This window comes from Schistocerca americana, chromosome 1 (assembly GCF_021461395.2).
Source record: "Schistocerca americana isolate TAMUIC-IGC-003095 chromosome 1, iqSchAmer2.1, whole genome shotgun sequence".
Lineage (NCBI taxonomy): Eukaryota > Metazoa > Arthropoda > Insecta > Orthoptera > Acrididae > Schistocerca > Schistocerca americana.
In genome coordinates, this window is record NC_060119.1 from 472,289,609 (window position 1) to 472,311,956 (window position 22,348).

The window sequence follows — 22,348 nt, forward strand, 5'->3', positions numbered from 1 at the left end:
ACCTGTGATAATACGAACCTCATGCGCCATGTGTAACGGAAATGACTTAAATAACGTGTTTTCTTATTTATTAAAAACTGACCAAGATAGCACTTCGAATACCTTTGTACAGTAAAACTGCAGAGTGACAATTTTGAGCTGATGCCTGGACAACTACTAGCTACGGCTCTACTTAAAAAATCTGACAATGTTGTGAAATTCAGAAGGAAAGAGCGTTAAATCTTCCCACCGCACAAACTCCTGTCGTGTCTGTACAAATTTACGATAAGAACTGGTTTGTGTTGATCTACAAGCTTTAATGCTGATTATTGAAGGCGAAAATGTTGTCCTGCGAAAAACTACTTCACTGAACTCAGTACAGTGTTTAATTTGGTTACGAGAGAATAATGATTTACTAATTGCGTGGCAAAAAGCGTTTCAATTCCTGTTCACGTATTACCATAATAAGTAAAATCTTTACCAAATTTAAACCGGTTTGTAAACGAGATGGCAACATTCAGATGAAACGGGGGAAGTCATTTAATCAAGAATTAAATGCCTAATGAAATAAATATATCGTGGTAAATTGTAACCGCCGTCGCGAGAATGGAACAACAGTCTTGGATATAGTACCATCAGAAGTCACTAGATCGCGGGACGATCGTAACCAAGCTCGAAAATTGGACAGAATCATGATTGCACTCTCGTATTTATTTATAGTTGCCGTCGTTAAGTAGTACCTGACCCTTAAAAAGCACTTTAGTCAGTGTTTCGCAGTTATTTTTGGTACTGAAATCCATAGTGCACTAGAAACGCAAAGACGGGTCGTGGACGTAGTTCTAACGACAGCCACTAGGTCGCGGGGTAATCGAAAGACCGAACTGGACTCGAGATTTTCCGAACCGTGACACAAACTGTTTGGAAAGTTCGGGTCGTGTTCGAACACAACCCTAGTGCTTGCGACCGGCCCTTCTCTTGTACATTTATTTTTCACTATCTGTGACTGATGCTTATAGTGTAGTATTTCCTTGCTTCCTGCGACGTTTCTTTACACGCAGCTCTTTTCGCCAAAGAATTTTCTTAATTTTCTTTTATCGCTTCTGACGACTACCTTTTGATCTATCTTTAGTTTATGTGACACTATTTTGGCCTCGTGCTTCTGTATTTTCGTTTTTTGGAGTCGCTACAAAATTTCTTTCCCAGGTCTTGTGTTCTTCGATCAAGGACGTCACTTACTCATCAGAAGATATTGCAGAATTCCGTGACTCGAAATAAATATTTTTGGTGTGTGTACTGAACACTTTATCATGTCCGCAAGCTCGGGGTTCGCGGTATGTGTGATCTCTCAACAAAATGTGCTTATAGAAGTATACGGCTAGTCGAAATTTATGCCATAGAAATACCAGTGAGTTTAGTATGAAAGTGAAATCAATTAAAAATTGGCAAATAATGCTCCTATTGACATGCGAATTGCTGCTGTCTTGAAGGGACAGCAGAAGAATGCCCCAAAACGAGGAAAGAAAAGTTTGTGAAAAGCACTGGACGGGGGAATGTGTGGAGGGAACTTACAAGGTTTGTTGGATTCACATCTGTTGTCTAAGTTCCATCACTAATTTTCACCAACTACATGTATGCTAAATTCCTTCCTTGATTCACACGTAGTCTCATTCGTTTTTATGAGGTCAAAATTTCAGTACTGACGTAGTTGTTTTCACACCATTCTGCGCCTTTACCAATACGTAACCATTTATCGAATTTCATAGCGTTTTTTAATTTCGTCATCATCGTTTTTGCATACTCCATTGTTTAAAGAATGTATCAAGTAAGATTTTTTCTATCATTCTCATATTCCTCCATTTTCATTTTAACGACACTAATAAATAATGACTCTCACAGGAACTTGTTCGTAATTACAAAACTCTCGCGCCCACATTCCATGTCAGCCGAAATGGACATGTCATAATTATGCTGTTTCTGTTTTTCCTGCTTTTGTCCCGTCATACGCCTTATTTCTCATTTAGTTAGCCAACCCGCAATTAACGTTCGCGTTTCCTGTTCTGAAACAGTTTGTTAGCACTAGCAACGGCACGGAAGTATTGTGGCCTGCCCTGCTTGAGGAGATTATTGTAGGGAACTTTAATTAGCTTTTACGGAGTGTCTTCCAAAATCGAAGCAGAATAATTTTTCATATTGGACGCTGGTTCCGTCTTACACAAAACTCAAACTAGTTTGTTTTCTTGCAGATATGTTCGACCAGCGTTATGCTTTGTGATTTGTATTGTTTAAAGGAATTTTTCATCCACTATTTGCGTTCACATCTCCTCATATGCACTAAAAAATTCTTTTGTTGTGAATTGGAAGCGTATTAAAAGGCAGAAGGTTCAGTTTACGATGTATATAAAAGGAGAAATAAGCGATCACATGGAAACAGAAACTGGAAGTCGGCAGTAATATTTTGGCTTACTTCTAAACACCGAAAGAAAACTTGTAGTGCGGATCCACAGCCTCTCGAATTCTTTGGATGAAGTCACTTTCCACTTTTGGCCATAATTGTTTTCATTGTGTTATCGTAATTTCGTTTTATGTTCCATTGTCAAGCATAAAATTAGTTGTCGTATTAAAGCTTCGAGACAAGCTAAAAATAACATCTTTGTATGGCTTTGTTACCCTTTAAAGTCATAGAAACTATGGGTGGTATCAATGAAATGATACGAGACCCATATTGTGCTATTTACATGACTAAATTCATCCTGCATGTAAATAACTTAAAACTGCTACCATGATACCCGCGCCATCGATGACAACCCTTGACTCTGTTGCCATCAAGGAAAATACAGCCCTAAAGAACGCTATTATTTTTGACCTGTTTCTAAGCCGTACCATGACGTCAAATTCTGCGCGTGACAACGGCACGTAAGCGGAACTTGAAAGACCGCAGTAAAAACAGTTACAACCAAAAGCGAAAATGTTACTGAAAAGGTGATAAACATTTCATATAGTTATTCCCAAAGCAAATCAAGAGTATTTAGCTGCTCTGACTTTTAGCCGCTCTAACGCACCAGTGCAGTTCATGCACGTTCTCCTTCCGTGCTCACAATCGCACAGTTTTGCGGTGCGGTCGCAAAACACAGACACTATACTTATTACACTGAACAGAGACGTCAATGAACGAACGGACAGATCATAACTTTGCAAAAATAGGAAAAGTAAACTTTTCAGCCGAGGGAAGACTTGAAGCAAGGACCTCTCATTCCGCAGCTGCTCACGCTAACCACGTGACCACGGCGCTCCTGAGCTCACACTCTCCTTGATGTTGCCTAACTTGCACATGGACTACTCAGTTTGTATATTTTGCTTATCTTTTCATAGTTCCACACAACTTCTTTCTGTTTTCTCGATTGATCTGTGTTTAGTTTTTCAAGGCCTATCCATTGTGCCAACTTATAACTAAATCTGAGGGGGGTGCGATGGGGAGGTTCCCTTGTCAGTAAGGGAGTCTGTGGGCAAAACATGTCCAGTCTTCACGCCTTTCAGCGTTCTTCCTTTCTGTGTAGGAATTAGAGTCGATAGCTTTTATAATTCGTTATATGCACTTCCGTCGCGATCTTCATCAAATTGCTTTTACCTTGGCCTATCCTGTTTATTGTTTTTTAGGAGCCCATCTACAACGTGACAAACAGAAAGGGTCGGTTGATAGGACAAAGCCTGAGACATCAAGCAATCTTCAATTTGAAATGGAGGGGAGTGTGGGGGGATACAATTTTTAAATACTCGAATGCAGTAAGCAGATTCAAATGGATGTAGGCTGCAGTAATTATTGAGAGGTGAAGAGGCTTGGAAAGCATAGACTAGTGTGGAGGGCACCATCAAATCAGTCTTCGTACTGAAAACAACAACAACAACAACAATAATAATATCATCATCATCAACAACAATTCGTCATGTCTCAGAATATATCCAGTAAAGACAGAAAGGAATTAAAGACATTAGCCGGCCGGTGTGGCCGAGCGGTTCTAGGCGCTCAGTCCGGAACCGCGCTGCTGCTACGGTTGCAGGTTCGACTCCTGCCTCGGGCATGGATGTGTGTGATGTCCTTAGGTCTGTTAGGCTTAAGTAGTTCTAAGTTCTAGGGGACTGATGACCTCAGTAGTTAAGTCCCATAGCGCTCAGAGCCAATTACAGACATTAGCTGCCAGTGGGTTTTGATTTATATCACTGGGACAAGTTGAAAATTTATGCTGGACTGGGATTCGAACCTGAGTCTCCTGCTTACAAGGCAGATGCGTTGATCACTATGACATCCGGACGCAGTGGTCGTCGTAACCGCACGTACTACCCTATCAGACCTAAATTCACAACTTATACAACACACTACTGATGTAGGCACACTGCTAATTAGCCTCGTAGCTCGCGGCATCTCGCCGATTCTCGTAAAAAAGTTCGAAAGAACAGATCCACGTATGTACAATTACGGCGTTGACGGCCAATGATCCGTTCAATGCAAATAATCATCAAGGTTGGACTGTTACGGGAATCGGAGAGATGCCGCGATTAATAAGAATAATGGTCAAGGGCACTACATTAGTAGTGTGAGGAAAAGTTGAGAATTTGCGTCTGATGGGAGGCGTGCTGGGTTAGTGCGTCCAGCTGCAGTGAATGCGTGATCCGTATGGCATAGTGATCAGAGCACCTCCCTAGCAACCAGGAGAGCTGGGTTCGAATCCCAGTCTTCCACAAATTTTCAGCTTGCGCTATTGATAAAAATCGATGCCCGCTGGCAGCTACTGTCTTTAATTCCTGTATGTCTTGATTCATAATGGGTGGAGGATCAAAATGGTGTCTGTTCTTTCGGACATAGAGAACAGACAGCATATATGTACATATGTATATGTATCTCCAATAGTCTGAACTTTTCTTTTTACAGTAGTATTGCGTGAACTATTCTTCTCTCCCACTCCGCCAATCGCATTATCTTCGATCTTACCAACCCATTAGGTTTTCAGGATGCCTTTGTCAACACCACACCTCAAAAAAATTCAGCCTATCATATTACCACATTTTTTAAAAAAGTCTAATTTGTCTCGTCGTGTTAATATCAGTTCACATTAGAAGACCAGAAGAGGATCGACAAAAATCTTTTAAATAAAGAATTGCTGTCACAAAGCTGCACTGCCAGGTCATCAATTACAGTGCGCTGTTGGTGATAAACCACGCACCTGTGCAAGCGCACGATAAGGGCGCAGCTGTTTTTCCGTATGGCTAAATTGGTTTTCGCGGCGGACGTCCGGGTCGGTTGTTTTTTGCGTCGCTATCCGCCACCCGCTACGTTATCGCGCGCGCCTCCTGGCCGCTCCCTAATTTCGGCGGACTGCCGGCAGATGGCATTAGTGCAGCGTCACGAAGTCCCTCTCGTGTTCCTACCCGACTACGGAGTGTCGGCTGCCTCGTCTTTTTGTCTGGAAACTGCGGGAAAAATTTGTCGTCCTTCTTCTCCAACTACTGTCCGCAGTCCTTAAGTATGTCTTTTTTGTCAGTGACTTAAAAAGTAACGAACTAAGTGGAGACAAACACATTACATTCAGTTGCTACGTCAGTATTATTCGTATGAATTCTACTTTTGCAATTTCTTTTTCAGGATCAACAGTTTCGAAAAAAGTGAGCTACATCTCAGGTTATTTGCGTTATGTTTCGTTGTGTTTCTCAGTTCGTCCGTATATTGTCAAATTCGTCCATTGGGTCTGATGAAAAGAGTTTTTATAGGCCTGTATTTCTGGTTCCTCAGATGCATGCCATTGCATTGTTATCAGTTTCCCGAACACTCAGTGTTCCTTAATGACATTCCTCTAAATTCAGCGTGTCCTAGGAAGAATGTCAACTAATGGGATTCGACAGGAACGATCATTCTAAGCAAAAAATTCTTATAAACATATTCATGTTCGATACTGTGAAACAAATCTGTTTTACAGCATGCTCGTTGCTCTGCAAATTTCATGAGTTGGCAGAAAAAATGCCTATTAACTAGGAGCTGTAAAGTACATACCGTAAGATCGAAGAGCACCTGTCTTTTCATCTTCACTACTGTGAAACACATCTCTTCTACTGAACAAGTGCTCATAGATCTTAAGGTATTCGTTTTATAGCCTATGTTTACTAGACAGTGTTTTCTTGATTTGGTTTATACTACCTCCTACCGAAATACGGAAAGCAAAGGGCTTGCAGTAGAGGAAATTTGTTTAAAATTACGGAAAATGAAGTAGTGCTTGTGGCTCTAAAAGTATGCATTTTAGAGCCCATTTTTACTAGGCTTTATTTGATTCGAATGATTGTTATTGTCATATCCTTCAACACTGACCATTCCTCCGGAGACATCGTGTGTGAGTAGAAAGACTATTCCTTTTGTGTATTATGTAAATACTATCAACTACCTTGTAGTTACTGAAGACATGCTATTTGATGATTCTGCAATGACTAGGAAGTGGCATTCTGTAGATTACATTCTGTTGAATATCAATGATTTTTGCCAGCGAAGAACTTGTGCTCCTAATAAGGAATGTTCCCCATGGGCCTCGTTCAACTTTTCAACGGTCATAATCGTCACTGTTGGCGCTCTCAAAAGCGACGTGATGGCTGTACGGAGCTGAAATTTGGACAGAGCATCTGGAAGGGATGAACACACCTTTCTACACAAGCAGAACAACAAAGCCTTGCCAGAGCGCTCGTAGTTTTGTCACTCTCATTAGTTTTGTCATACACCTCGCACGTCGTATCGGGGAAACCATTGTTTTCCGAACCTGTGTACTGGGCTTAATCGGTTGTTTATTGTCCTCTATTCGAACCTTTTGTTTGCTTTTACAGTTGTCAAATAACCTGTATATACGTTGGAAGTTACCTTATGGTGTGTAGCGGAGAGTGCTTTGTGTATCACTTTTAGTCTCCCCCCCCCCCCCCCCCCCCCCCACCCACTCCTGTTCCTTCAAGTTGCGAATGGAGGACAAGTAAATTACTGGTAATTTCCGTGTGAGCATGAACCTCTGAAATTTTACGTTCGTGGTCTTTTCGTGAAACATACGTAGGAGGATGCACTATATTGGTTGACCGATATAGATGTATAGTTTCAGCGTATCTTCGACGACACTTCTTAAAAACACGAATGACGTGCACAGTCTTCGGTTGGCTTGGAACATCGGCGCCCCTCCCCTGTACGCTGTGGCTTCTTCCCCACCCCTCGGACATAAACACCAACGTGCTAACACTCCGGACATGTCTCCAGTTACACATTTCTCGCAGCTCGCTTTCAGTCTTGATCAGTCCCTACGGTAGTTCAGTTTTCCCACCGAGTGTACCCCCTTTGTTATCCTTTAGTAGAGCTGGCACGGCACGTTACGTTTCCGTCGCCACTGGTAACTTGGCGAGGAGACATTTCAGCGCGTTGGGGGAGGCGATTGTTTGGCATAAGCCGTTTTATTGTCGGGCCGCGACACGGGCAGGCCGCGGGGCCGGCGCCAAGTTTCCGCCCCGGCGCTGTCGGAGTGGCGCACGGCGGGCTGAAAGCAGCGTCATTAATCACGGCGTGCGCCGCTTCAGTCTCCGCCGTCAGCACTTTGGACGGCGGCTTGAGTAGCCGAGTTCTCGCCCGATCGATGGCCGCTGTGGGCTGACCCACGTGTTGGGCCTATATCCGACGAGTTCATAAAGACGTCCGAACATAAGCTCCGAACGTAACGTCGTAATCGTTTTCTCTACAGTGCATATCGTCTAGGGAAACAGTGGAGGGTATTCTGTGCCCATTAGACCGTTCATTCCATTCAACAGATTCTGTACAACTTGCTCACTTTAATTTTGGATTGCAGTGTCGTCAAAGAATTTTTTTTCCTTGATTGCCTTTCGCGCTGAATTTTGATCCCACTCGCGGCCTTTCTTTAATTTCCGTCAGTGTTTATTCGATGTACAGACCGAACGGTAGGGGAGAAAGACTGCATCCCTTCTTTTGTCTTTATGACATTAATCCGAGCATTTATCTCTTGGTCCTCTATACCTGGTGTTCTTCTATACATTGTATGCTACCCGTCTTGCCGCCTTCGGATTGGGCACTGACCTCTCACACATAGCTTTCTATTACGGCGGGAGGATCGCCAGTTTTGTGATGCTTGTGGTGTGCACATCTCTGTCCGTCACATTTTAACAGACTGCACAAGTTGATGGGGATCTGTCTGCCCTGTGTTTTAGCTAATGATGAGACGTGTGTGTCTAGTGTTTTAAAGTTTTGTGATGTGCCTGGACTCTGGCCTAAACTTTTAGGCTGCAGGTTTTAGTGTATTGCAAAGTGGCTGGCTCCTCCCTTTTTTTCTTGCGGTCAGCCAACCACTTCGATCTGCTATATTGTTTTAGCGCCCTCTACCACTTTCCTCCTGTGTTGTCCATGTCTTACTGCTGGCGGCATGCTTCGTCCCACGCTTCGGTGTGGGTAGGCACATATTTTTCCAACCTTGTTACCTATGTTTTACGTTCTCTTCTATCTTACTGTTCTGAGTCTTTTCTTGACACCTGCCTCAGTCTGTTACTGAGCGGGCGCTGAAGACCTTGTCGTCGTCCGCCCATACAACCGTCTCCATCCATCCATCCACCCATCTTGCCGTTTCGTCCCTATAATTAACCAGAAGAGATGTTCATCAATTATTTTACATCCGCTACTGGATAAATCCTTCCCTTAACTCCACAAAGCATTATAGTCTGCAGCTGCACTCATCCATGCTGTCCCTACATGTTTTCTATTGTCGTCTAACAACCTTTCGTCAGGTACATCTACATCCATACTCTGCAAACCACCGAAAGGTGCATGGTAGTGTGTCCGTTGAGCATCCATTTGTCTGACTTCATGTCCTGCCCTCTTGTGTTTCAGTCCATTACAGTCATGATTACGCCTTCCTCTTCAGTCGGCTACTTGATCAATTTGTTTGGTTTCCTGTCTCCACCATACAGTTACTCCGAATATGCGTCCCTCCGTTACTCGCCCGATTTTTGATTGTTTTAAATTAAACTTACTTCGCTGCAATAAATAAAAACTGACAGCAGATAAATGTTGTTAACATTCCTCTTCAGTCACATTGGAAGGTTCTGCCTGAAAGCCCTGTTTAGCTCACCAAAAAAACTTTGTTTTCCCTGTCACCGAGTCTTAGTTTCCAATCACTCTAAATGCAGAAACCTTCACCTGGCTCAGTGTCTCCATTGCTGTTAATTTGTTGTATTATTTTCTTCTCGATATGCTGCTTACTCTTACTATAATTTCTTTTGAGTCATACTTTCGAACCTGATCTATTAAACTCTTCCGTTCGTTGCCGAAGTTCATCCTCAATGAATGCAGGGGAAAACAAAGAAGATTCAGACTTGTAGATATGTATTTGGTCTCCGTTGGCCTAATTAAGGGTCTAAATGCATCCAGTAGGACTAATGCAAACAGTTATGATCGTATAAATCTTCTTGTCTGACGCCTCTAGTCTGCCAAATCTGAATTTCTTCATGTCCTCATCAAGACTAATATAAGCCATTAGGCTGGCATGTACACTCTTCGATAGCCTGTCATAGGTATAATCAAGGCTTTGTTACTCAAGGACAATTATTACTGTTTTTTTACGCTTACTCAAATAAGGCTACTTAATCACTCCATAATAGCCATGACGTCATGAGATGTCAGAAAGTAATGTTGAGGGGTCCTTGGTTTGATACACCTTTGAATGCCCGCTGCTTCAAACATTGAAATGATCTAAATAAAACAGGGGCGACATTTCGATTGAATTTCTACGTTCTTTTTCGGGGTGTCGAAATGATTCTAGCGGTATCCCACCACCCTAAGATGAGAAAGGAGTTGAGTTGGTTCTCACTCGGTAGGAAAAAAGAGCGCAAAAATTCCATTGAGTTCCATCGAAACTGAAGTTTTCAATGATGATGACAACGTGTAGCCTACTTTTATCCTACTCTTCCTTGTGCTGAATGTCGGTAAGACATGAAAAATAACGAAAAGAATACAAAAAGTAAATCGTTGTTATAGTACTGGATATATTGTCGTCTTCGTTGTATCAGCCCTCTAATTTTCGATGTAGGGTTTGGTTTGCTTCTTGTGAGATCTAAATACAAAAAGAAATTTACAAATTATTTTGGTCTCTGGTAGGGAAGATAGAAAATGCTTGGTTCTATACGACATAATCTTAGACTGTTGCGGACACTTAAAGCACTTTGATTTCATTAGAATGAATGCTTCTGTAAACTTCGACCAACTATGAGCATAGATTGTGAAGCAAGTAAGATGCCAACCCGTCGAAAGCTTATATTTTACTTTTTTTTTATTTTAATCTGAGACACAGTAATCGCCGCACATACTTCAATGGTTGACAATAAAGAGCTCAGATATATTTTGTGAGGGTGCCTTGCTAAGGCGAGTCTTTGTGATCATATACCATGAAGCATTAAGCAAAAGCTTTGTACAATGCTTAACGCTTCACGGTATGTGATGACAATGGACGTAGAAAGAAGTATGACTTCATTACGTCGATGATAGCACAGGGAGATTTAAAAAGATTCATCCGATTTCACGGAGTATAGCAGCTGTACAGGAATGAATTAGAAACTTTGCGTTAAGTTTCACTTCCGCGTCGAAATTAAAAATTCACCTTGCTGCTAATAGTAAGTTCTGGCTCATATCATGCTTATAGAGGCTCGCTCGTTCGTTCATTGTTCATATGCCTCCAGGCGGCGATAAAACAGCAACAAAAGTCGTTCTCCACTTCAATAGATCCAATTCAGTTGTACCTTTGCTGCATCATTTTCGTCGGATGTACGGAACAATTTCAATAATGAGCTGTCTCAACAACTTATCGGCCGTAACAGGTGTACGGATCTGGCGTCGCACCACTAGCTTCCGTGACCGCCTGATGTCAGGGTACGATAAAGCTTTGTGTCAACTGCGACGCCGCATACACGCAAGCAGCAATGTACTGACTTCAGCTATGCTCGCCAAGAATGGGATGCATTTGACTACCATTTGTCTGTTTGTCATTCGCCCGTTGGATGGCATACTGAAAATCTGTGACACATAAATCAAGACTTTCATCCCCAATTTTGCGTGCATACATGCACATAAAAGATACACTGTTGTGAAAACTGATCGTTCTTTTGAAAATACAAACTTTGTAGCTGTTTGTGTTAGTTAGAATTTACTCCACGTTTCTATGTATAGTGGTCATCAAATAAGCCTGATCTCCAACATGAAAGTGGTAGAAAGCAGACTCCATATCACAAAAAAGTAGTTGATATTTTGTAAAGGAGGCGTGTGTGAACACTTGCAGCTAGAATTGTCTCAGAGCAATTAATAATATAACAGAAATAAAGTGAGTAATACAATATTAAACCAATAACAACCAATTTAAACACCGTCCGAACAGGCCTCGGAATGCCGCACCATACCGACAGACCGCCGTGTCATCCTGAACAGACTGGCGTTGCTGGATGCGGATATGGAGGGGCATGTGGTCAGCACACTGCTCTCCCAGCCGTTATGTTTTCGTGACCAGAGCCACTACTTCTCACTCGAGCAGTTCCTGACGTGACTTCACAAGGGCTGAGTGCACACCGCTTGCCAAAAGCGCTCGGCAGACCCGGACGGTCACCCCAAGTGATAACCGAGCCCATTAGCAGTTGACTGCGGTGATCTGACGGGAAACGGGGTCACCACGGCAGCAAGGCACTTGGCAATTATTAAGCACTCCGTCTGCAGGCCACAAGGGGCCCATCTAGACCATCCGACCGCCGTGTCATCCTCAGCTGAGAATGCGGATATGAGGGGCGTGTCGTCAGCACACCGCTCTCCCGGTCGTTATGATGGTTTTCTTTGACCGAAGCCGCTACTATTCGGTCGAGTAGCCCCTCAGTTGGCATCAGGAGGCTGAGTGGACCCCGAAAAATGGCAACAGCCCATGGCGGCCCGGATGGTCACCCATCCAAGTGCCGGCCACGCCCGACAGCGCTTAACGTCGGTAATCTGACGGGAACCGGCGTATCCACTGAGGTAAGGCCGTTGCCGGCAATTATTAAAATTATATAAAATTGAAGAAGATGCATGGGACCGAAGAAGATTTTTTTTTTTAATCCGTGTATGATGGCTACCTAATTTAACAGAAGTTCAGTCATGGCCTACTGTCGACTGACAGTTATTAGCTCAGCTTTTGTAAAAGTTGTACATTTTGACCTTGTACTTACAGCCTGTTGATCACTCGTTGATAGCTGCTGGGTTGCAGCTGTGCCGACATTACATAGCCTACATAAAGGAAATGAATTTCCCATATGAGGCCGCGATCATTGTGAATATTTATTAACAGAGCTGTCTACATCGCTGTTAACCTTTCCTTTAGTTGTTACGACGCTTGGGCTTATGCCGTCATCAGATACCAAAAAGCTTATAACCTGCAGAACAAGGTTCACTGTCAGTACTAATACTGAAACTGAACACTAAGCCTGAGAAGTGAACTATGTTGTGAAGGTTCCAAGCTTAAGCTTTCCGATATCTGATGACGGCAATGGCCGAAACAGCTTAAGAAATACAGAAAAAATTTAATAGCGATGTAGATATGTTAGACAACTGGAACTGGTGGTCAGCTGTTACAGCTGTAGACAATAACAGGTTGGCAACTGACTGGGTTAAGCTGTGCGTCCGCAGTTGTCCACGGACGGCGGAAGGATGTCCATTTGCTAACTTATTTTTCGCGCTTGCGGCAAGTAGTTCTTGCTTTCAGCGCCCTCTGTGACGGCCGACATAATTTTGGTGGATAGAATAGAGAATTTGTGAATCGTGTGGTGGAAGAATCTATAGCCCCTGGTATGTGCGCCCTATATGTGACAACTGATCTGAACTATGTGGCATCAGGCTGTAGAGTGTAGAATGACAGGCTCGCTGCGCTTCCAGCTGTGCATCGTGAGTGACGACGGACGCAGCACTGACTACACCCATGTAAAAGATAGCCTTGTGAAATGATACGAATCTTTTTGAAACATCCTGTTCTATGAAAACCGGTCGTGAATAAAAACTTCCTTGGAGAGCTTCTCTAAACCTGTAAAGCGGACCTGGATCCCAGACTAAATCTCTTTTCACCAGAGTTCATTTCCGCTCGAGAAGTTCACTGATTCCCGACATTACAAACGGCCCAAATACGCGAGAAGACCCGAAATGAGCCATGCACACTCTGAGCAGAAGTCCGTCCCAGAAATATATGTGCTCTTTATCCCGGGGATGGGAGGGGGCAAAAACTGGGGCGAAGAGTGAACAGAAATGGCGCGCCCGCTCGGAAAATGGAAATTCGCAGTCGTTTTGTCGCTCGAATGTTAACGACGACGACTTGTTGAGCGCTGCGCGGCTGGGCGGGGGCGGACAGTGCGAAACGACTCGGCGTCGCATTTCCATAACGACGCTGCGCAGGCGCCGCGCCGACACCACGGCGCTGTTTTGTTTGGGGCAGGGGGTGGGCGGTGGGGGGTGACGAGGGCTGTTCGGCTGGCTGAACCGGGACGGGCGGGCGTATAATAATCTGTTGCTCCCGCCAGGAAAACAGTTTAGCTCGCGCTGTTATTCAGGCTCAGCCTGCCGGCAGGCGTGACACGGAGACGTTGCAAATTGGATTTTAAGGCGACATCGCGACGTCTTCTTCAGCATTACTCGTCAGACTCTGTAAGTGACACTCTAGGTGAGACTGGTTTCGTCACGCGAGGGTTGAAAAATCTTTGTTTGGAGAAACCGATACAGCCGCCCTTAACGACGCTGCGCCGTGCGACGGACGTACACTATGTTATCAAAGGTATCCGGACACCTATTTATTTATTTACATAATTTACGCCCACATTGGGGCACTAAGATTAAACATAATACAACCGAGTCTACATTAACCAAGTTTAAGTCTTAGCAGTCAGCAATTTATTCGTTTCCCAAAATTTCTTCATTCGCTGTGATCTGGCTGCTCGCTCTTCTGCAGATATGACATATTTCTTCCGTTCTGATGGTCTGAATGCCAGCCATGTGTATTTGTTCTTCAGAAGCAGTTTCTCTTCTCTTTGTAGAATTTGGTGTGTGGTGGTGATCAGTTCATCCAGATCACTTTGTACTTCTTTAAACAGGATGTTTTTGGTTTTACTGTTCCAGAAGTAGCAGAGAGTTGCTTCAGCTTTCTAGTATTTGGTAGGCGAGATATGTGGCCGAAAAACGCAATCCTTCTTTTAATAATGGATTCACTTTCTTTATACACTACTGAATTGGGCAAAAGTCTCCACTGCCCATCAACTTGGTGTTTCTTACTGATAATTGTTCGGAGTATTATTCTATCAACTTTCTGCAATTTGTCAGTTGTTGCTTGAGTGTTTAGTCTAAATAGTGTTTCACTTGCGTATGTTGCTTCCGGTTTAACGACGGATGAGTAATGTCGAAATGTAGCATTTATTGAGAGAGGTCGGACACCTATTCTTTTTTTCTTTTCTTTTGCTTGTGCCGTTTTTCCCGCGGATACGCAGGGTCAGCATGGTTAATCGGATGTGCCAATGTTAGTTGAAGGGGTGGCCAGATGCCCTTCCTGCCGCCACCCCGTACCCCCCGGGAAGGTATTAGTCTACCCCAACTGTCTGCAACTAGTGTAATCCGTGGAATAGTGCGAAAGTGTTCAGATGTCTGCGAGCTGTGTAACTGAGGCGGGACGTGGGGACCAGCCCGGTATTCACCTAGGGGGATGTGGAAAACCGCCTAAAAACCACATCCAGGCTGGCCGTCACACCGGCCCTCTTCGTTAATCCGCCGGGCGGATTCGATCCGGGGCCGGCGCGCCTGAGTCCAGGAAGCAGCGCATTAGCGCGCTCGACTAACCTGGCGGGTCTATGAGATCGGACACCTATTAAAGGACATTAATATGCGCTGTGTCCTTAGTGAGGTATCTGAATGTTTGTGGAGGAATGACAGGCCATTCTTCCTCAAGAGCCGAAAACGGAGAAGGTGATAGTGATGTGGGGCGTTGACGTCGGGAGCGAAGTCGGCATTCCACATGGTTCAAATGGCTCTGAGCACTATGGGACTTAACATGTGAGGTCATCAGTTCCTTAGAACTTAGAACTACTTAAACATAACTAACCTAAGGATATCACACACATTCATGCCCGAGGCAGGATTCGAACCTGCGACCGTAGCGGTCGTGCGGTTCCAGACTGTAACGCCTAGAACCGCTCGGCCATTCCGGCCGGCCTTTGTACTTCGCTGTTGGCATTACACATGACGGTAGGTAACGTTCTCCAGGTGTTAACTAAATCCAAACCTTTCCATCGGATTAACTCCCGCTGATTTCTTGCGAGTTTCTACAACGATGCTCCCCAGTGCTCGGCGGTCCCTGTCCGTCAATACACGAGGTCTACGTTGTCTTCGTTTAGCTGTTATTGTTCCTTCAGATTTCCACTTCACAGTCAGATCATCAACAGTTGACGTGGTTAGCTGTCGAAATATTGAAAAGTCCCTGGTGGATTTGTTCCGAAGGTGACATCCAGTGGCTGTTCCACCTGATCAGCTCATTCTGCTGTTACTGCTTCTGTGCTGACAAAACACTGTTGCACTCTTAGTTTTATACCGGCAGGTCCGCCTCTCTCGCATCTAATGGTCAGTTCCGCGCTAGATGTGTGTGTAAGGATACTTTTGAGCAGATAACGCATATCTGATTCGCTGTAATTCTTCAAGCGCGCTCCTGATCGGATAGCTGTGTCTATGTGCGTACTCGGGCTAGTGTAGCTTCTTATTGTAGAGAAGGGCGTGGGTACGACTCCAATGAATTCTCATTGTTAAAAAGACTGACTGTGTCATTAATAAGGAAGCACGACCTTTCCTGGCCGAATAATGTAAATGTTACCAGAAACCACTACAGCTGTACTTCAGACACGTTTATTACGCCACAGTCGTGTTCGCTCAGAACTATCATCATCAGTTCTCTCACAGTCTTCGTAACTAGTGCAATTTTGTAAGAATTAGTTACGACAACTTGTGATAAGCTTATTTTTTAACAACTGTCGCAAAAATACTTTTTGCTAAACATAACCTCCTTTCAGCTCAATGCATTTGTTCCAAAAAGCCTCGTATTTCTTTATGTCCATGCAAAAAAAAAGAAGTTTTTCGAGCTTTGTGTAAATTTCGTTAGAACGCAAATAATGCCATTCAGCTATATTTCTTTTTCTTGAAAGATTTTTTAAAGGATGTTCAGTCCAAAAAAATTATAAGGGATAAGTGCTGAATAATGTCTGTGGGACACTGTTTCGAAAAGCAGCTCATAGTTCGTTGCCTTACGTGCGGTGGGACGTAATCTTCTTGTAAGATCATTCTTTTCATCCTAGATTTGGTCGTTACCGCTTCAAATAATTATGCAAACTTTCCAATAACGTACGCAATAAAAATATGTCGCTTGTTGTGCTCTAACAAACACTGAGCTATATGAACAGTGTTCAGCAACGCAGGGATACCAGTGGAACCCTGAAGAGCATCCCAGCTGAGAAGCCGAAACGTGGAGCAGCAAATAAAATTGAAGAGCAATATGGCGCTGCCACACATCAGCGAAAGCTTGCGGACCTATCTCACTTTGTATTCGGGGGTGTTGTTTGCAGGGCCGTTTCGAGAATATTTTTCCACAAAAGCGACTTATTATCCACCCCACCCCCCTCCCTCCACCCACTTCCTTCCGTTACCCTCCAATATTTTGCCGGTACTGTAGATGTAGGTATCTGTTTTCGCTACAGTGATGACGCGCTGTATAAAAATCTTGCACTAATTGTATAGGGAAATTTTTCACTTATGGCACCCTCATACGTTTCCAATAAGTATGAGATACCGCCTATTGTACAACTGGTTCTCGCCCCCTGCTTATCTTTGGCGTTCTACGAGGTCCGTTGTGAAATTGGTACTAGATGGGTCGGAATTGTAGCCTGTCTCACATCAGTATTAGTGAAAGAGTTAGACTGAATACATGTGTTCCTATTTTTCCCGGCGTGGCTGGTGTCAGCAGACAAAGTTGTGGAAGATAGCTTAAAAATCGTACCACTTTTTGTATGTCATTTACTCCAGCTCGGTATTTGTTAATACTGCAAATTTCCGAGCTAGTCAGGTGAAACAGACGCACTTCAAATGGAAACCTTCACGTTTTTGTAGACATACTGTCTGTTCAGTTTCAACAGTTCATATACATATATAGTTAACACACCTAACTAATATATATGAAAAACACATATTCTTTTGTCAGAACTTGATGTGATACCTATTGTTGTTAATAAATTAAATTACTATGGGCATATTCAGTCATTTCGATGAACAGTCTGCAGCTGAACGATCTAGTGAAAGAAGTTTTCTTATTAGGTGTGTACTATTGATGAACTACAATTATAAACTGTCGCAGAGCCCTGATTCGTTCTCTTACTCCATACGGCGTAAAAACAAACACATGTGAAGACGATTGGACAGCCGCTAACAAAGACGAATGATCATCATCAACTCATACAGTCCATGTTTCTAAAAGACACCTCCATCTCTTCCTCGAGCTGCTGTTGCATCTCATTTCGCGCTACTCTGTGTAAGTCTGCATGCGCAATTTCGGTCGTTTCCTCTTGCCCAGGGCCGACCTATCCCCAGTATCGGCGTTGGAATTTCGTATTGATCTCGTGTCTTCATTACTTAAGGCGTAGTATCTGCAGAAAATTATTCTCCAACTCTTTAGGATTACGTCACAAATTAGACGCTGGCGTTCATTAGAACTCGGCCTTAACCTTTGCTAATTATGTCACGCTGAGGATCGTTTTCAGTTTCTGTCTGACAATTACGTCTTTAATTAAGAAATGTAATCCAGCACAACCAACGCCCAGGCCGATGTGTTGCCTACACGCACCGTATAACATCAGAGCGAGGCAAATGCGCCAGATTCTGGCAGCGTTTCACAGAGGCAGTTTCAGCTATGAGCTCGGCAGGTTTTCGAATGTTTCAGTTGCAGTCACTTGCCTGAATTCGAATTGTATTTCATTTATTCGACTAGTTTTTTTTAGCCTCGCATATTGATAAGCTTTCCTCGTTTTTTTCGACCAGTCTTTCGACTGGTTTAATGCAACCTGCCACGCATTACCCTTCAGTGCTCTTAATGCAACCTGCCACGCATTACCCTCCAGTGCTCTTATTACCAGAGTAGCACTAGCACTTAACGTCTCAATTATTTGTTGGGTGTATTCCAGTCTCTGCAGTCCCCTGCTAGTTTTACCTCTACAGCTCCCTCGAGTTCCATAGAAAGTATCCTTGATGTGTTTTATCATCCACAGTTGTTATCAGTCCACCCAACTTTCAACATTTTGTCCTGATACACTACCATACAATGCTGTGCTCCAAACGTACATTCTCGGAAATTTCTTCCTCAAATTAAGGTTCAAATGGCTCTGAGCACTATGGGACTTAACTGCTGTGGTCATCAGTCCCCTAGAACTCAGAACTACTTAAACCTAACTAACCTAACGACATCACACACATCCATGCCCGAGACAGGATTCGAACCTGCGACCGTAGCGGTCGCGCGGTTCCAGACTGTAGCGCCTAGAACCGCTCGGCCACTCCGGCCGGCTCAAATTAAAGCTGATGTTTGATGCCAGTAGAATTCTGCTGGCCAGGAATGCCGTCTTTGCCTGTACTAGTTAGCTTTTTATGCCCTCCTTGATTCGTCCGTCAGGGAATATCTTGCTTCCAAGGTAGAAGCATTCCTTCGTCTAATTCGTGGCCACCAATTTTGATGATAAATTTCTTACTAACCGAATTTCGTCTTTCTTTAGTTTCCTCTTAATCCACAGTATGAGCTCAGTAGACTGTCTGTTCATTCTATTCAACATGTTCTGCTATTCTTTTTCACTTGCTTTTAGTAAAATAAAAAAAAAAAAAAAAAAAAAAAAAAAGCAGCCCAGTTCGCAATAAATTATGTGTTTTTAATTCCGGTCACCATTCATCTTCACACCAGGGTCTCCACAAGACGTGAACTGGTTCGTATAGCTGCTGTGTAACATATACTGTTGTCTGTCACACATTGCACCCTGATTTAGGTTGCCTGTGGTTTCCGAAACCCGCTTAAGGCAAATGCCGGGCTTAAATGAAAATGACACGGTCGATTTCTTCCCCCATGTCACTCAGTCCAAGCTTCTGTAATGACCTTGTCATACACATGGCTGTAAACTTTTAATCTTCCTTCCTTCTGCCTGAGACTGGCGTGCGTCAGACGTCGGGGGGCGAGCTGCCTCTCGCCGCAGATGACCCCTCGGGAAGCCGTCGTCTTCTCTCTGGCCAACACCGGTATGACACATATTCTTTAGGCTCTCTATAAAGTATCCCTCATCAGTGTCTCGATTTTGCCACTCCTACACACTATCACAATTTCATTAGTTTTTGATTGTCGTCTGTAACCCCGATTTCCAACCCAGCCGCAGGGGATAGCCGCCCGTGCGGTCAAAGGCGCCTTGCCACGGTTCGCGCGGCTCCCCCCGTCGGAGGTTCGAGTCCTCCCTCGGGCATGGGTGTGTGTGTTGTCCTTAGCGTAAGTTTAAGTTATATTAAGTAGTGTGTAAGCCTAGGCACCGATGGCCTCAGCAGTTTAGTACCATAGGAACTTCCCACAAATTTCCAAAATTTTCCAACCCAAAAGGTTTTCCATTACATTAAAGGTCGCCAGTCAAAATTATTTCTCACAAAGTAGCAGAGCATCAACTTGGTTTCGGTTACTGTATTATTCCCCAAGCGAAACTTTTAGATTTTTAAAATCATTATCGTGGTTCTGTGATTGATGTATTTGTCTGTGAAGGTCCACCTTCGTAAAATAATTTTATTTGTATTTTCTGTTTGTTTTGTTCCAAATTGTTTCGACACAACTGCATCATTAATGATCTCTAATTACGATATTAATGTTTCCGAGATTGTATGGATTGCACTTTGTTATTGCAAGTGTTTTTGCGTGGCAGTTTTTAGTAGAAAGTCGCTGGAATTGAAATAATTACTTGTGAATTTCCTCCTGCGACGAGTTTTTAACTGAGTGTGTTTGTCCCTCACCCGTGTTGTCTAATAGTGGAGAAAATTTAGCAAAATTGTCATGCTGTACTGTAATGTACTTTACTATCGTTAGTTCCAATTTCATAGATCATACATAACGTGCATACATGTGCAAAGGAACGTTGCGTCGTTCATATACACACATCAAAAAAGTTTTGCATCACCTCGGTTCCGAGAGTTCCGGAACCTGTACAGAAAATTGGAATAGATATCAACATAAACATCTTTTCCACCTTTTTTATTGCTCATGAAAACCACAAATTGCATGTTGTATCACGATATAACGAGACCTTCAGAGGTGGTGGTGCAGATTGCAGCATCTCTGATACCCACTAGCAGGTCCTCTTGCACTGATGCATGCCTGTATTCGTTGTGGCACACTATCCATAAGTTCATCAAGGCACTGTTGGTCCAGATTTTCCGACTCCTCAACGGCGATTCGGCGTAGATGCCTCAGAGTGTTTGCTGGGTCACGTCGCCCATAAACAGCCCTTTTCAATCTATCCCAGGCATGTTCGATAGGGTACATGTCTGGAAAACATGCTAGCCACTCTAGTCGAGCGATGTCGTTATCCTGAAGGAAGTCATTCACAAGATGTGCACGATGGGGGCGCGAATTGTCGTTCATGAAGACGAATGCCTCGCCAATATGCTGCCGATATGGTTGCACTATCGGTCGGAGGATGGCATTCACATATTGTACAGCCGTTACGGCACCTTCCATGCCCACCAGCGGCGTACGTCGGCCCCGCATAACGCCACCCCAAAACATCAGGGAACCTCCACCTTGGTGCACTCGCTGGACAGTGTGTCTAAGGCGTTCAGCCTCACCGGGTTGCTCCAAACACGTCTCCGACGATTGTCTGGTTGAAGGCATTTGCGACACTCATCGGTGAAGAGAACGTGATGCCAATCCTGAGTGGTCCATTGGGCCTGTTGTTGGACCAATCTGTACCGTGCTGCATGGTGTCGTGGTTGCAAAGATGGACCTCGCCATGGACGTCGGGAGTGAAGTTGCGCATCATGCAGCCTATTGCGCACAGTTTGAGTCGTGACACGACGTCCTGTGGCTGCACGAAAGGCATTATTCCACTTGACGGCGTTGCTGTCAGGGTTCCTCCGAGATAGCGGTCATCCACTGCAGTAGTAGCCCTTGGGCAGCCTGAGCGAGGCACGTCATCGACAGTTCCTGTCTCTCCGTATCTCCTCCTCCTCCGAACATCACTTTGGTTCACTCCGAGACGCCTGGATACCTCTCTTTTTGAGCTCCCTTTCTGGTACAAAGTAAGAATGCGGACGCGATCTAACCGCGGTATTGACCGTCTAGGTATGGTTGAACTACAGACAACAAAAAATGGTTCAAATGGCTCTGAGCACTATGGGACTTAACAACTGAGGTCATCAGTTCCCTAGAACCTAGAACTACTTGAACCTAACTAACCTAAGGACATCACACACATCCATGCCCGATGCAGGATTGGAACCTGCGACCGTAGCGGTCGCGCGGTTCCAGACTGAAGCGCGTAGAACCGCTCGGTCACACCGGCCGGCTAAGGAGGACTAATTGTACCTCCTGATACAGTTCTAACGTTAATCACTAACATAAACTGCTGTCAGCTTGAAAAATAATTTTAAAGACAAATGAGAAGTGCATTAAATGCACCCAGGAATGCCGCTTGGCAGTGTGTGTAATTAAGACTTCAGTCTTGTGTCACCGGCCTTCTCCTAAAGGAGATCCCTGGTCGACGCTGAGCTCACCTCGGCGAAATTCTCTCGTGAATATTTTGCGGAATAAATGTCAGAAGTCGGTGGAAGGGCGGCCAGGATGCCTGCCCCCTCCTTTCAGCGGCAGAAAGACGCAATTTCCGCCCTGAAAGCCGCCGTTCCTTTATAACGACACTCGACGCCGCTTTTTATGAGGCGGCTTTTAAAACCGCGGGCTACCTGGCGACGTTGCCAACAGGAGACGGACGTGGAAACCGCGGCCCTGCGAGCTGCAGCTAGCGTGCTAGACGTGGCGCGGACCCAGTACGTCACCGACCACGCGCCCGTAAACTGCCGCCGCTTCCCCCGTGTCCGCGCCGTAAAACTGGAAAGCGTACAGCGCGCCGCTGAGATCAGCGCTAAACACAGGCGCTGCATTGTGCACCGCGGGAGTCGCAGCCGTTCCTCCGCTCCGCCTTTTTACGTGTACACGTCTGGCACAGAGAGTATAGCTGCAGATTCCATATATACTGATACACATAGAAATTCGGA

General features: G+C 44.3%; 1 protein-coding gene and 1 pseudogene across 1 annotated transcript in view; one reads left to right on the forward strand and one right to left on the reverse strand.

Moving 5' to 3' along the window:
* Window positions 1–22,348, forward strand: part of LOC124603631 (kinase D-interacting substrate of 220 kDa B) — a 388,427-nt gene that overhangs the window by 36,443 nt on the left and 329,636 nt on the right. The window lies entirely within an intron of this gene.
* LOC124560204 lies at window positions 11,934–12,051 on the reverse strand (annotated as a pseudogene).